The sequence below is a fragment of the Canis lupus genome, chromosome 3 (assembly GCF_048164855.1).
Source record: "Canis lupus baileyi chromosome 3, mCanLup2.hap1, whole genome shotgun sequence".
Classification (NCBI taxonomy): domain Eukaryota; kingdom Metazoa; phylum Chordata; class Mammalia; order Carnivora; family Canidae; genus Canis; species Canis lupus.
Window position 1 is genome coordinate 12,540,238 of NC_132840.1, and position 16,829 is coordinate 12,557,066.

A 16,829-nucleotide genomic window follows, 5' to 3' on the forward strand; every position below is an offset into this window, starting at 1 on the left:
TTGTGGAGAGGAGAATGACCAGTCACTGTCCTCTAGGAGGAGGCTAAGACCCCAGTGTCTACAGTGGAAGGAGGCAGGGGCAGCTAGTGGCTTATTGGTTTAAAGGAAGCAGAAGCCATCCCCATAAAGGGTTCAAAAAAGGTCTTTGGCAGGAAGAGCTTCAGCAGTGCCTATAGGCTGGAGAGGTGTACAGGCCAATGGGTGCTGAAAAAGGCCATCATGGCACTTATTGGGACTTTTCCCTTTTGGCTGGAACATAGGAAATGTATGTCAAAAAGTACTAAGAAAATCTTTTTTTTTTTTTAAGATTTTATTTATTTATTCATGAGAGACACACAGAGAGAGGCAGAGACACAGGCAGAGGGAGAAGCAGGCTCCCCTGTGAGAAGCCTGATGCAGGACCCCAGGATCACTCCCTGAGCTGAAGGCAGATGCTCAACCACTGAGCCACCCAGGCATCCCAGAAAATCCTCTTTTTTTTTTTTTTTTAAGAATTATTTATTTATTTATTCGTGATAGACACACACTCAGAGAGAGAGAGAGGCAGAGACACAGGCAGAGGGAGAAGCAGGCTCCATGCCGGGAGCCTGACACGGGACTCGATCCCGGGACCCAAGATCGCACCCTGGCCAAAGGCAGGCGCCAAACCACTGAGCCACCCAGGGATCCCAGAAAATCCTCTTTGTTTACAAGCAACAGCTTTGCTGACTTTGGCAGGAAAGGACTTCCTTAGAAGATTCTGGGGACTCCCAGAATCAGAGAATGACTCAATACCCAATCCCCTGTAGGGTCTCAGAGTAGGTACAGCAGGAACCAAAGGCCAGCTGACTTCAAGGTACCACTGTCGCCAGGATAAATCTCCTCTAGCCATGCTCAGTAATTTTATCCCCACAGCTTGGGATGGGCATCCCAGGGAGGAAATGTCCTGTTGGCTCAGCCTAGCAGGGAGGCCTGGTGGCATGGTAGGCAGTCCCTCCCGGACTTTATCTAAAAGTTAAAGTCCCCAGAAGAAGAAGAAATGGTCGCTACAAGAGATCAGTCCAGAAAGCCACTAGAAGAAGACTTGAATTGGCAGGTGGCAAATGGAGCACTTCTAACAAGTTACTGAGCAGGCAAGGAACAGACTGGCAGCAGGATATGGCTGTCATAAGGGGATAAGAAAAGAAGGGAGGGAAGAAATGGAAAACTAGGTAGTTACGGTCCAGATGAGATGTAGTGAAACGGAATTTGGCAGTAGAAATGGAAAAGAAGAGACTGATTCTAGAGAGATTGCAAAAGTAGCTATCATCTTGTGGAACAGACACTTGATTGGCTGGGGTGTAACATTTCAGTGCCTGGGTGATGAGGTTGGTTTCTTGAGCTGACATGGTGGAGTCAGGAGGAGGAAGTGTTTGCAAGAGAAGGTGATGCGCCCTTGCCTCGGAGGGGCTGTACACAGGATGCTGACAGCACATCCGGAACCCTGATGAGGTCATTTCTTCTGACTCCACTCTGCCTGAGGTTTGGGGCCTTACTCCTGAGGAGGTGTGTCCCAAAGCCACAGGAGCCCTGCACATCCGGAAAGCATCTGGGGCTTTGTGGCCCAGGTTGAGCAGGCCTGCATGTCTTCTCTCTCTACCCATGAGCCTGAGGTGGGCTTCTCTTTCCTTCCCCTTCCCTACTCTCAGTTCCCATGCCTCAGCTTCCCTACCACATGTTCTCCAAACCTGAGCCCTTATCAAACCAAAGGGCCTGGCCCACCTCTCTGGGGACTAGTTTTTAGATTGTCTTCCCTTTCTGCTCAGAATGCTTGTTAACAATAAGTCCTTGCTAACTATTAGGGCAGATATCTCCAAGTGACATTTTGGAAGGAGAAGGTCTCAACTTGCTATCTGGGGAAAGCAGGCTTTTCTTCTAGTTATGCTGTGCTCACCAGGGATGCCTGCATGGGTCCCTAACCAGTCATTCTAGAGTACTTCTTGGTGCTGATTTATAAATCATTATTGTAATTACAGCATATTGTCAGTGGAGACTTCATGTTGCCATTACAGATCTTCTGTAAGACTCCAGGGCATAGGCTGGGCTTTGGGCCACCCCAATTTGCTAGCTGAGAACTGGGGAAATTTTTTCTTACAGGAATGGAAGGCAGGGATCAGGGTCTTCTCTGGGGCAGGGCAGAAGGTGCTGTGCCAGAGGGTACTTTATCCCCACAGGTTCTCAGAGAGAAGGTCATCTTCCTGGAGTAAAGAGGACTCCTTCCTTCAGTTCCAGCTATTGGCATTCAAATATATGTGATCTTTTACCATCTATAAGTGAAGTGCATAGTACCATATGTAATAAGGTGAACCAAGGGAGGACAAGGGAAATTTAGAGAAAAATGTCATTTTAATTTTGATATCAATGCTAAATTTTTTGTGTGTGCATAGTAAAACAAAACAAATAGTTTTGATATTGGACATTAAAAACATACTCAAAAAAATAAAAATAAAAATAAAAACATACTCAATCCAGCTTCTTCCTTCAGGGGGACAAGACTCTACAAGTGAGGAAGCCCAGGGAGGGTAAGCCATTTACTGGCTGCTGAGGTGGGAAGGGAGCCAGAGCCAGTGAGTCTGCTGCCCTGAGGGGCTTTGCTTTGTTCTCTGTCCTGTTGTCCTGTTTTTAATCTCTTCCTGGGTTATCATGTTCGCCCATTAGGGTGTCTTTTCTCCTCTTCTCTTCCTCTATCGGATCAGAGTAAGCAACATACCAGAGGGACACTGAAAGTAGTTCCACTTCTGTGTGGTTAAGGGGCAAGGCCCTTCCTGCTCCCAAAAGAGCAGCATTGCAGGGCTTGAGAGAGAGCAGGGGACCCTGAACTGTTGTGACATGACCTAGGGACCCTGGAGAGCAGTCCTAATCCTGCTCTGCCCTTTCTGGAATCCTATAGCCACAAAGTCCTAGCACCGCCAGCAGGCAACATCCTTCCAGCTTGAGCAGATCAGCAGCCTTCTGAGGAAGAAAATCAGCAACAAATGCAAATAGCTAATTGGTCTAGGGGGAGCTGCTCTGGTGAAGAAAAATCAACAAGTTATTTGTATGGCTAAAGGGATTTGGAGGGGTAGTGAAGAGGGGAAGATGAGAGGTGGATTGTAGGAAGAGGCACAGATAGGGGGGCAAGGGGTTGGAGATGCCCCCCTTCTTACCCCTATTACCCCCACAGCTCCACTCCCACACCCTTCTTCCTTCTTTGTAGGCTTTCTTTGGATTGAAAAGGACATTAGTAGAACTTTGAATCCCTCCTGACCAGTGAGTGGAGTTCCCTCCAACACATATTCCCACCCAAGTTCAGTTAAAGACAAAACACCAATCCTTTGATGCTGATGGTGATCTAGAACTGAATCAGGAGGAAATGAAAGTCTGTGAGCCTGTGCTGAGTCCTTTGGCTGTGCAGGTAAAATAGCAGCTAAAGGGAATGAAGCTGTATGGGCAAGGCAAGGGAAGGGAGAGAGCCCCTGAACTCCTACTGGTTCCTCTCTTTCTTGAGTTTTCTATGGAGCCATGCAAGTCTGAGGTTGCCAGGCTGTGAGGGATTTTCCAGGGGTTGACCTTCTTCTGTCCCATCCCAGAGGGCTTGGTGTTTGCCTGGACCCACAGCTGCCTTTTCAGCCTCTGACTTCCTGGGGTCTATGGCATTGCTTAGGAGGAGACCTTAGGTACCACAGGAGAGAACAAAGGTGAGGAGAGGGATGGGAACCCTCTTCCAGGCTCTTTCGGTGGAGTGGAGTCCACATGTTCCTTGGACAGGAAGATGCTGTGAAATGAGAAGTAAACAATTTACATCAAGAAGGTTCAGCCAAAGGCCAAAGTGGCAGCTCTTTGATGAAAGAGTTTCTTCAGTGCGAAGAGTAACTGACCCTAAAGCAGCAGTGGGTAAACTTGTAGGATCAATGGGAGTTTTAATCTCTCTCTCTCTCTCTCTTTTTTAAAGATTTTATTTTATTTTATTTTATTTTATTTTTTTTAATTTTTATTTATTTATGATAGTCACAGAGAGAGAGAGAGAGAGGCAGAGACACAGACAGAGGGAGAAGCAGGCTCCATGCACCGGGAGCCCGATGTGGGACTCGATCCCGGGTCTCCAGGATCGCGCCCTGGGCCAAAGGCAGGCGCCAAACCACTGCGCCACCCAGGGATCCCTAAAGATTTTATTTATTTATTCATGAGAGACACAGAGAGAGGCAGAGACACAGGCGGAGGGAGAAGAAGGCTCCATGCAGGGAGCCGGATGTGGAACTTGATTCTGGGACTCCAGGATCACGCGCTGAGCCAAAGGTAGATGCTTAACCACTGAGCCACCCAGGCATCCTGAGTTTTAATCTCTCAATTGACATTTCTTGTGTATAACAAGAAGCTACCTCACCTCCCTTCATATGGGTGAGGTATTTTGAAGGATGTCTTCTTCCACCCAAGCCACCTATCCTAGTAATTCTTACCCATCTGGGATCTGTAGGCCTACCCTGCTCTTTATGCTGTGCAAAACAGGGAACAGCCAGCAGGCTATGATACCTATGAGGCCAAGGCTGAGGACCTCAGAGCCTCAGTTCAAGGGTATTTGGCTTTTCTAGAGGGGAAGCAGCTTATTTGGTGAGGGGGCCTCGTCCATGATTTTCACAGCCCAGAGCCCATTCTATCTGTGTGCATACAGGACCCTTGCTGCCTTTGCTACCACAGTGGCTTGATGCTATGTGACCCAGGGCAAGTCCCTGCCTCTCGCTAGGCCTTGGAGTCTTCATTCAGGAGTACAGAGTTTGAAGGCCTGCTCAGGGACTTGCTCTCAAGCCATCTGGTAGACCCAACAGAAGAACACCATGTCCCGAATGAGGCGGCAGTGCTGGGGGCCTAGGATGCCACTATGTGGTCTGGACACTTAATGGGAATCAGTTTGACCTTTCTTCTAACCTGCTTGAATGCATTAAACAGCAGCCAGCCTGCTCTGGTGTCTCTGGAGAATTTGGGCTCTTGTGGCTGGGAAATCTGTCCCCAGGCCTCCCATTGTCCTCCTCCTTATATTCTAATCTTTGCTCTGATTCTTTCCTGAGTTTAGGCAGAAAAACCATCTTGATCTTTCATCACATTCCTCCCTTACTTCATTGGCCACCGGTTAGGCCTCAGGCCTCGGGGTGGCTGTTTACAGGGTTCCTGTTTCTTTCTTCTCCCAGTTCCCCCTCACCCGCTTATGCCCCGGGCTCTGCTCTAGCCAGGATTTTTTACCCCAAAGCCAGGGTGGGAGGTGAGATCACAGGGTGATGGATCACAGGAGGGGACACATCAGTGGCATGGATCTAGGGCAAATCTGCCAGGAGTTGAGAAGACATTTGGAAGGGGATAGGAGAGGACTTCATAGTAGAGGAGAGAAGGAGGGTAGTGAGGAAAAGGGCACTAAAGGCCTGAGATGAAAGGGCAGGACATGACTCAGGACGTTGAGGAGACTAGTTTGGATCAAGCATAACGCATATTGGATAATTGCCCGAGAAGGGGGGCCAGGATGGAGGGGTCTGGCCGAGAACTAGGCCCCAAGACCCACTGTAGTGAAGGAAGGCACAGGCTTTCTTGCAGGACTGCGCTGGTCACAGAAGGATTGTGCTAGATGGAAGTGTGGGAGGGGTTGTTAATGACTGTTTGCTGTCGATAGGCAGTGAGGCTGCCAAGGGTCAGTCTGATAAGAGGGAAGAGATAGACTCCTTGAGTTTTATACTCCCAACCGCTGCCTTCTCTCAGCTGGCCCCATAGATACTGACAGCCTAGTGTGGCACTGTTCTTGGTCTGTCTCCTCTCCTTCCTGAAATACACAGTTCCTGGCTTCAGCCCAGCTGGGTTTCCCCTGCCTAGCTGGCAGTTCCCGTTCCCAGCTGTGGTAGATGAGGCCTGCACTTGAGGGGGGAGGGGTCAGAACTGGCAAGACCAAGCCAATGCTGAGCCTGACCCTAGGGTGGGAAGCCACCTCAGGTTGGGGTCAGGGCTCTGGTGACTCCCAGACCTGCTTGGTCTATTTTGGTCTCAGGATTACCTTGCCAACCACCCAGTCAGGTCTGGGGCCAAGAGGCATTTGGAGAATCCTTCCTTGGCCCCAAAGTAAAATGGGAGTTCTGGCTGTTTTGCTGGGAGGATTCAGAGATCAGGTCTGATGGGATCTGATGGAATTTGCATTTGTGAAGATCACTTTGGCCTCCCTGTGGAGAATGCATTGGAAAGGTCTCTAGTAGGTCTGATGCTTTAGCAGTCAATGGGCTCTCTCTGTAGATAAAGGATGGTGAGGTGGATAGACAGAGAAAAGTAGAAAGATGAGAGATCTAGGTGGTAAAAATCAGGTGGACTTGGTACTAGGTTGGCTAAGGGAGGTTGGAGGAAGGAGGGGGTCATAGATGGCCTTCAGGTGTCAGGGTTGGATGGATGATGTCCCTTTCCCAGAAAATAGGAACACAGAAAAAGGATCAAGTTTGGAGGCTTGGAGCATGCATGAGTTTGGTTTGAGGCAGGTTGAGTTTTGAGGTATTTTGGGGTACTTCTAAGGTATGTCATCAAGGGGAAGTAGCATCTAGAAATGAATGGAATAGATGGGTCTGGAATTCAGGGGAATGTCTGACATCATTTGAGACACTAGATATGACTCTTAACAAGTTGAGAAACAGGTTTGGAAGGGGATCCCCCAAAATCTATTGCCAGGTAAGGAAGGGAATCTAGAGTCCTCACTTCCTATTGTATTCCATGGTCAGGGTCATATTCTATTTCCCTGACTGATTGAGTTGATTCAGTCAGGGCCTGGCCAGGCAGTAAAAGGCACAATACCCTTCCCTGCTAAGTCTTCCCTGGGGTTGAGGAACTCTGGCAGTGGACAGTGCTGACCCCAGACCACCCAGGAAAGCTATGCATGTCAGAGCTTCTCTCACCATCTGCATATCTGGGCAATGTCCCTGACTGGAGAAGGACTTGGGTCCTAGCCAGAACTGAGCCACTTCTGGGAATCCCAGGATGACTTCTATTTGTGTGGCCTCTGAGCTGAGTTGACCTATCAAGGATAGGATTTTTTTTTTAATTTTTATTTATTTATTTATTTACGATAGTCACAGAGAGAGAGAGAGAGAGAGAGAGGCAGAGACACAGGCAGAGGGAGAAGCAGGCTCCATGCACCGGGAGCCCGATGTGGGATTTGATCCCGGGTCTCCAGGATCGCGCCCCGGGCCAAAGGCAGGTGCTAAACTGCTGCGCCACCCAGGGATCCCCAAGGATAGGATTTTTTTTTTTTTTTTAAAGATTCCAACTTCTTTTTTTTTTTTAATTTTTTATTTATTTATGACAGTCACAGAGAGAGAGAGAGAGAGAGAGAGGCAGAGACATAGGCAGAGAGAGAAGCAGGCTCCATGCACCGGGAGCCTGACGTGGGATTCGATCCCAGATCTCCAGGATCGTGCCCTGGGCCAAAGGCAGGCGCTAAACCGCTGCGCCGCCACCCAGGGATCCCAAGGATAGGATTTTAAAGGGACAAGTTCAGAGCAGTTCGACATCAGATGGCAAGTTATACAGTAAGTGACTTACCAAAAAAAATTTTTTTTGCTTAAATTCAATTTAGTTAACATACTGTATTATTAGTTTCAGGGGTAGAATTTAGCAATTCATCAGTTGCATATAACACCCAGTGCTCATTGCATTAAGTACCCTCCTTAATGTCCATCACTCAATTCCCCAATTCCCCCCACTCCCACCCTCTCCAGCAACCCTCAGTTTGTTGTGGCTTTTAAAAAATTTCTTTCTTTTTTTTTTTTTTTAAAGATTTTATTTATTTATTAATGAGAGACACAGAGAGATAGAGGCAGAGACACAGGCAGAGGGAGAAGCAGGCTCTATGCAGGGAGCCCGATGTGGGACTCGATCCCAAGTCTCCAGGATCAGGCCCTGGGCTGAAGATGGCGCTAAACCTCTGAACCACCCGGGCTGCCCAAAAATTTCTTTTAAATGAAATGGAAGCTGGCCATATATGTGCACAAGATAGTATCCATTGGACTTACTAAATTACAAAGACTAAAAATGCATCTTGAAATGCCCATTGATAAATGGGAATCTGTTGACTTATATGTCTGGCTGCATGCAGGGGAAATGCGGGGCTCAAACAACATCCATCTTCCTCTGCCCTTCTCTCTGGTGATGCCATTCTTGGTAGTCCCCACTGACTTCCTGGCAGGACCCAGCCCTGAACCCAGTACTGTGACTGAGGGCATTTGATGCTCTGGTTGGCCAGGCCTGGGTGACATGGCACAGAAATGGAAATTTGAAGAGAGGTGGCTCCTCAAAGGAAAATAGCAGCAAGCAGTGCAAGGTGTCTTCTTGGACTCAGGAAGATCTTGCAGGAGTTCTGTGGCCTGACTCACATATCAGAAACACCATCGTAGACAAACTAAGGATTCATTGCCATTTATTAATTTACCTTGTTATAAGCTAAATACTGAAGCATAGAATGGAACTTAGAGTCATTTAGTCATTCCATTTACAGATCTGAAGTTGAGACATTTGTCCACTGTCCTCAGATCAGAAGGTAGAAGCACTGAGACCAAAACCCAGCACTGAGACCAAAACTCACTCTTTCCAGTGTGAAGTGGGGTTTTTTTGGTGTTTTCTAGCACCTTTAGCTGCCCATCCACAAGGAGTGATTTATCCCTTGGACTGCAGGTCAAAGAACTGACGCAGGAGGATTATGGCATAGGGTTCATTCTTTGTGGTGGGCCAGGGCCATCTGCATGATGCATAGTGTTATGCAGGGGTCTGTCTGAGATGGGGGAGACACTCACTCTGGTTTTATACTGGTCCCAGTAAACAGAAGAAGCATCAGCCCATCTATGGAGGGCTTCTACCCTAGTGCTGCCTTCATTTGTCCTCTTGGCTTTCCCAACTTTCACCCTCCTCCGTATTGTTTTCTGGTGTAGCCTATATAGGGATGTAGCTCTGGATGGATGGATTAGTTTCAGGAGTAGAATTTAGTGATTCATCAGTTGCATATAACACCCAGAGCTCATTGCATCAAGCACTTTCCAGATTATGTTGGGAAATTCCCCGTTGGGGAGAGTTGTGCCCCTCTGTTTTCTCCCTTGGAAAAGGATACCCAGGACAGCAGTGCTAGTTTTGGGTACAGATAGACAAATAGCACAATTTTTACTTCATTTCCCATCACCTCCAGTTTGTGAAGGAACAGGTATTAGAATAAGCTTGGCAGAGCCAGGAATAAGGTATTATAGAAAGAGCTCAGGGCTTCGAGCTTCCAACTTAGAAAGAGGAGGCTTCAATCAAGTTCAGTTGGACACAGCCTTCTTGCCTTGGGTGGCCTCTGATCCAGAAAGGGAAGGCTGTCCCCATGAGGAGCTTTAGGGTATTTGAAAGCATGAATGATAATTTAACAAAATGCTTGAAGTTCTAGGAGCTTGAGGGCAATTCTCACCAAGTCCTCAGTGCTAAGAGAGTGCAGTGGAGCTTTTCTGAGTTTGGGACAGAATTCGTCTTTTATTTTGACCATTTTCTCACACCACTTCCCTCCTGCCCTTCGATATTTGCTGACAGCCAGTTAGTTCTTCTCTCCCAAACTGTCTGCCGGCCCATACTGACTAGTGTGCTCTGTCTGCCCCTCATGCTCACCTTCCAGAGGCCCCCTAGTCTGCCTGTTTCTGTCCGGGGCTATGTTCCAAGTGTTCACCCAGCCTGGCTCAGACCTCCGTGTTCCTCTGGCTGAGCCCCAGTGTCCACTCTTGTTCCTGCCTCTCTGTTCTCTGTGAGGGTGAAACTCCCTGCTGCCTCGGGTCCATAGTGCAGCTTACCGTCATTGCTTATTTCATCTTGGCAGGGACTGTGTGAGGCAAGTGGGGCAGGCATTATCATGCTCATTTTACAGTTGGAGGACCTGGGGTCTAGAGAGCTATGATCTACCCAAAGATGCAACTCTTGAATAGTGGAGCCACTTCTGGAATTGAGATACTCTGGGTTTAGTCCAGAGTTCATTGTTTAATGTTAACTCATAGGCACACATTGGGGTAGGGATGCCCCAATCTCACCAGGGAAACCAAAAGGCTTGAAAGCAGGCCCTGGGCTCCCCAGATCGCCTCTGCATAGCCTCAGTCCCAAACAAGCACATCACTATGTGACCACAAAATACATAATAAACCAGACAACAGAGATTGTTCCCTGGGGACCATTGTAATGGACACTGGTCTATGGTTTTTTTTTTTTTTTTTTTTTGGACACTGGTCTATGTATTCCTCCCTTCCACATCCCCCCAAAGTTGACAACAGTAATGCGTGTCATGATGGATATCATCTCCGCCAAATCCAGGGGGATGAGTCACTTCTTGAGAATAGGACTGTGGAGGGCTCCTTGCTTCCATACCCCTGACTCCCCTCCCATGGGAGGGAGGGGCAGAGGCAGTGCAAGGGGAAAGCTCCCTTTGCCCCTTCTCATAGCAGTTGATATTGCCACTTTGCAGAGGTGGTGAAGAGCATTACCTAGCAACCTGGAGGATAGTCCTTATCTCAGGGGCCTTGTCTGACATATTATCAACTTGTCAATAAAAAGGAAGATTGCTCAGCCAGAGCAAGGGAGAAATGAAAACAAGTGTTGGGTATGGCGCAGCCCAGAGCTGGGCTCTCCAATTTACTGGCCACTTGCTCTCTGCCTTCTGAAGTAACACATAGAAAACCAGGGGGACAGGATAGGGGTGCTTCCCAAAGCCACCTTCAGGGTTGGTACTGGAAATTACTGAAGGGACCAGGCTGAGCACAGACTCAGGGCCTCTAACTGGAACTTCCAAGGTCTCCGTTGGAAAGGCAACATCCAGAGGACACAGTGACCAAACAAGGGGCCCAATTCTGGCTCCTCCATTCTTTTACTCTGCTTTTCTCTATCTCCACTCCCAGGGAGAGAGGGGACATCATTTCCCTTTAATCTCTCATCCAAGTGTGGCGGCAAACACTCTCTTTGGGTTTCCATTAGCATAGCTGGACCGGCTGACCTTTCTAAACGACATTACTAAGTATAAAGGAAGAACAAAACAAAGCTAAAGATGGGGAATAAAAGCAGCCTGGCTCATAAAGTGTAGTCGGCAGGTTTGTTTTCAGAGTACTCCACTGCTAGAGATACCGACCTCCAGGCTGGCATACCTCTGCATGCCCTTCGGCCACAGTCTCTGGCCTGCTAGTGCTGACCTGTCTCCCTGTCTAAGGCAACCCCTAACCCATACTACCATGAATCCTCCCCAAGCTGGACTGCTTCCTGATCAAGTGCTTGGGCCTACTCTCCTCTCTACCCAGGGCTCACTGGCTTTGTCCCTAGGTCCCAGGGGGCTGGGGGATTGGCACCTACATAACATACCTTATAGGAGTTCTGTCTTATTCTAAGTAAGCCTTGTAATAGGACCCATCTCTTGACACAGTACTTATGCCCCAGCTCAGCCCACGGCTGCCATTGAAAGGCTGGTGGTTCTCCAACATCACATCTTGTCAGGAACTGCATAAGTCTCCCCACCTGGTTCCTTCCTCCCCCTGGCCTACAAGAATAGAAGCTGATAAGAAGTGGGCCTGGTCGATGGGAGTTTTTTGGGTGGATTGAGGAAAAGACTGTCTGTGTTTAAAAACAAAAAACAACCCAAGTCATCTAGTCTTGAGGAAGTAGGTAAGAGCCTGGCCACAAAGCTGTTTTCAGCCTGCAGCACTGCCTCTGTGTCCTGCCTGGCACATGAATGGTGCCCAGGAGCCAGGTCTCCACACTCCAAACTGCTGCCTGCCAGCATGCACGATGCTCCCATTTCATACCAAATGTTCAGATAAAGACAAAAAATCAAAAGAACCACCACCTCACAAGGAAATGTGGGGGCAGGATGGATAGAAAAAGAGAGGTTGTCATCAGTACAGCCTCCTGTCCCCACTCTGCTACAGTTGTAGCCCTTTAGAGAAATTTGCCCTGTGCAGAGTAGGCCTCCATGCCTACAGCCCAGGCTGTTACCTTCATGATATTATCTGGTCCCAGAGGTTTTGGCAGACATTCCACCTGGGTGGCTCAGCTAGGCCACAAGAACTGAAAAGCTAAACCAAAGGTCATACTAGCCCAGTGGGGGAGGTATGACATGTTACTGGAGCTGATGACAGAGAGCCTTGCTCTCACCTGTACCTTCATGCATAGTACTAGCCCTCTTTTAGTGAGTGTGCTACTCCTGACTTCCAGCCCCTGGACTGGGAGAGAGAATCCCAGAACTAGAGCTGATGCACTCAGAGAGCATCACTTCTGGACCTGTATATCCCAGAAGCCCTGTCATCATTCTTGAGGTCATAGCTTGTCCTAATCATTAGAGCTTTAGGCTAAGCCTAACCTATTATGCCATCCAGGAAGAACTGGTATCTTCCCTCTGGTTTGCCAAGGACCTGGAATCCTTTTGGGTCGTGTCTTCTGCAATGACTGCATAGACCTATCCTACAGACTTTCTTACCAGTGAAGCAGTAGGGCACCCTGCTTCCTGGACCTCTTTCTTACAGGTTCATAGCCCTGGCAGTTGGCTTATGACCTCTTCCCTGGCATTCTCTCCCCTATCCTCTCACAGAAGATGAGGGAATAGATGCTAGAGTTTTTTGTTTTTTGTTTTTTATTTTTTTATTTTTTTAAATTTTTTATTTATTTATTATAGTCACAGAGAGAGAGAGAGGCAGAGACACAGGCAGAGGGAGAAGCAGGCTCCATGCACCCAGAGCCCGACGTGGGATTCGATCCCAGGTCTCCAGGATCTTACCCTGGGCCAAAGGCAGGCGCCAAACCGCTGCGCCACCCAGGGATCCCTGTTTTTTGTTTTTTAAAGATTATATTTATTTATTCATGATAGACGTAGAGAGAAAGAGAGAGGCAGAGACACAGGCAGAGGGAGAAGCAGGCTCCATGCCGGGAGCCCGACGCGACTCGATCCCGGGACTCCAGGATTGCGCCCTGGGCCAAAGGCAGGCGCCAAACCACTGAGACACCCAGGGATCCCCGATGCTAGAGTTTTGAGTGAAGTTCTTTAACTTGGCCTGGGCGAAAGCCTAGCTGGAGTTTTGAACCACAGTGACTGTGGCCTGGAAGCTTTTAGAATAGCTTCTCCCTTCCCTAGTGTACATTGGCAAGACTAGTATGTGCCCTAGCTCATCCCTTCTCCATCATTCCCTGCTGGGGTCTTGAAGGCCTAAGCCTTCTTGTAGGTGACCAACCTTCCTGTGCTTACAGGTAGAGGGAAGGGAGAACCCTATCAGAGTCCCTTGAGATGGTCCAGGCTTCGAAAGGGGCAAGAAAGAACAATGACAGAAAGCAGAAATACCAGTCTTGTTCTTTTCCCCAAAGTGAGGGCAAAAGTGACTAGAAAGTGGTCAAGAATTCTGGTTTTGCTCTCCAAGGGCTGGGAGAAAGAGTGCTGATTGGGAGTTAGGGAGGGAATGCCCTGTCCCTCTCCACCATTTTGTATGACTTACACTCTTTTAGGATAGCATTTGCCCTTTGCCCCCAGCCACTGGAACTTCCTTCTCAGTCGGCTGTCTCCCACCTAGAAATGTTCCAGGAAGCCATCTAGGTTATGGTGGGCCATGTTTTCACTGGCTGATTCCCTGTCATGTGGGTGTGGGTGTAGGGCTCAAGGAGAAGAGGGTTGAAAGTTACCTAGAGAAACCATTTACTTCTCTTCCCTTTTACTCCCCTTGGTAAGGGGAATGGAGTACAAGAAGACACTTTTCTAAACCTTCTCTTAGACCCACTACTCCCCCCACCCCCCTGCCTCTGCAGGGTAGCGGGAGTATGTGTTTGCAGGGAGTCAGTGTTGAGGATAATTGGATTAATCCATATTTCTGAGAAGAGCAAGGAGGGCTCCCTTTGGTTAGAGTGAGTTTGATGAAGAGCATGGTCCTTTTCCATAAGGAAGGCCATAAGTTGAAGATTGTCTCATCTCTTCCTTCTTGGAGCCCTCAGCTCTGCCCTCAACCAGTGCTCTGGCTGGTGGGTATTGCTCTGATATGCCTCTCTAAAGGCTTCTGGAATAGGCTGTGGAAACACAGCACTAGGTCCCACCTCTTTAGAGGGCAAGACCTACAGTTGGGACTTAGAATGCCAGTCTCTGAGGTTATCTGCCCCATGGCATACCCTTGGTAGGGCAGCCCTCCTAGGGGAAGCCTGGGTGGCAGAACAAAGGATCCCTGGGTGGTAGGCAGGCTGGAGGGGCTGAGAAAGTCCTCAAAACAGATGAACTCCATTCTCTGCTCTTTGACAGAGCAAGAGCCACAAAGCTGTAGAGAGAGAGGTTTTGCTAAGGGGCAGTGGAGAGAGGGAGAGGACTGAAGTCCTTTCCATGTCCTTTCCATGCTGTCTGCCACTTCTTGGTGGTGATAAATATTTGTTGAATGAACACATCTTCTGCTTTTCTCTTGAGATTCAAAGCATACCCCAGACATCCAGACAAGTGTAGAAGGAAAAGGAAGCCCCAGCAGCTTTTCTTCGGCTCTTTGGTTATATATCTGTGGCATGACTGAGATCTAAACCATAAACAGTGATGAATAGCCAAGCCACCTGGTATTTGAACATTATCTGTAAAGAGTCAGAGTGGACTATAGGCATCCTAGTCCCCTGTCCCTGGGAGGTGGTACGTCAAGTTTAATTGTCCCAGGGAGGCAGAGTTTGGCAGTAAGATCTAAGCTCCCAGCTTTCCAGACTCCTCTCTGGCTTGCCCTGGGCCACCATTCATTCATCCCACTCCTGCTTCCTCCAAAAGTCCCCAGAGAAACTTAGATTTATTTTTGAATCTCCTACCTTCAGGGCCTTCCACCTGTCTCCTGCCTCTCAGTGTCTGAGGTTTTCAGCCCTACAGAGAAACTCCTTATTAACTTTGTCTTTTCCTGAATCTTGCTTCAGACTGTGGCTAGAGAGCTCATAGACAACTATGGTTGGGACTTGAGGAACTGTTTAGAACCATCTCAGGGTAGGCCTGTGTTCTGTATGGTCTAATGAAGTAGCAGTCAGGAAAGATGTAACAGGCTCTGTGACTCACAAGCTCTACCACAGGATAGACATAGCATTCCTTTCTACGCAGCCTAGGGTAAGGATCAGCCAGGGTGGAGCTGACTATGAGACCTCAAGTCTACACATCACCCCATCTCCCTGGAAGCTGCTGCCTGCCAAAGTAGGGAGAAGGGGGCAGTACCTATGGTTAGCCAGGAGAGGAAGCTCTAAAGCTTCATGGTGCTGGCCCAGGAGAGGCTGGAGTAGGAGTGGGGATGCTGAGAAATCTGAGCCAGGGCTGTGCAGTGGGGGCTATCCTCATGATGTCTACCCAGGGTCATGGGGCTCTAGCCCAGAAGAGTTGCCCAAACTGGGGCTGACTGGTGGCCCTAAACCTACCAACCCAGGTGCACAGGCATTGAGCTAGAAGCTTTATGCCTTTCATCCTTATAGGAACACTTACAGAGACAATATTCTCATTTTACAGAGAAGGACACAGATCAGAGAGGTTAAATGGTTAATAGCTGACAAGTGGTGATGCCATATGTGAGCCTAAGATTTTCCCAGTGCTTTCTTCTTCTGGGAGGCTTGACTGGAAAGGGGCTTTGAGCTGGGGTGAACAGATGAGAGATCTTCCAAGACCTGGCTAGCAAGGACTACGACCAGTAGCCTGCAGTGCCTAGGGGAGTGACTGGAGAGAGTTTCATTTCAGCAGCCCTGGTGTGTCTCTGCTGACAGAAATTTAGGAGTGGGGCACTTAGACCATTTACATACACACCTTTCCCTTTGCCTCTGACTTGTTAAATCTGGTTTGTACTTGAGGCCACATGTTTCTTGGTAGTCCACAAGAAAATGGAGAAAGTTTTCATTTCTAGAATGTCAGGACTGGAAGAGTGGAGGCAGAATAAAATTATCACTTCCATCTGTGTCCTTATATAATGATTTGTAAAATGATTTGATTTGATTATTTTTTAAAGTTTTATTTATTTATTCATAAGAGACACACAGAGAGAGAGGGCAGAGACACAGGCAGAGGGAGAAGCTGGCTCCATGCAGGGAGCCCAATGTGGGACTCGATCCCGGTTCCCCAGGATCATGCCCTGAGCCACCCAGGCGTCCCTGTAAAATGAATTTATTTATTTATTTATTTATTTATTTAACCAGAATGTTTATTTTGACTAATCGTTGAAATAAAAAGTATGGAACGCTTCACGAATTTGCATGTCATCCTTGTGCAGGGGCTATGCTAATCTTCTCTGTATCGTTCCAATTTTAGTTTATGTGCTGCCAAAGCGAGCACTGTAAAATGATTTTAAAGCATATCTTCATTGCTATGACTTCTTCTGATTCTTATAATGCTGAGATATTATATATGGAGATGATACTCAGCTGGACAATTTTTTTTAAAGATTTTATTTATTCATGAGAGACACAGAGAGAGAGGCAGAGACACAGGCAGAGGGAGAAGCAAGCTCTGTGCAGGGAGCCTGACATGGGACTCGATCCTGGGACTCCAGGATCACACCCTGAGTCAAAGACAGATGCTCAACCACTGAGCCACCCAGCTGTCCCAGGGACAAGTATTTTTTTTTAATTTTTTTTTTTTTATTTATGATAGTCACACACAGAGAGAGAGAGAGAGAGGCAGAGACACAGGCAGAGGGAGAAGCAGGTTCCATGCACCGGGAGCCCGATGTGGGATTCGATCCCGGGTCTCCAGAATCACACCCTGGGCCAAAGGCAGGTGCCAAACCGCTGCGCCACCCAGGGATCCCCGGACAAGTATTTTTTAATGCCTGTTACATGTAGGCCAGTGCTAGGTCCCAGAGTGATAA

The 16,829-nt window shown here is 48.2% G+C and overlaps 1 protein-coding gene and 1 non-coding gene across 4 annotated transcripts in view; one reads left to right on the top strand and one right to left on the bottom strand.

Annotated features, from left to right (window-relative positions):
- Positions 1–16,829, top strand: part of ST3GAL2 (ST3 beta-galactoside alpha-2,3-sialyltransferase 2) — a 50,520-nt gene that overhangs the window by 4,109 nt on the left and 29,582 nt on the right. The window lies entirely within an intron of this gene.
- Positions 16,188–16,294, bottom strand: LOC140631347 (U6 spliceosomal RNA). The gene has a single exon (XR_012028973.1). It is a non-coding gene; the product is annotated as a U6 spliceosomal RNA (small nuclear RNA).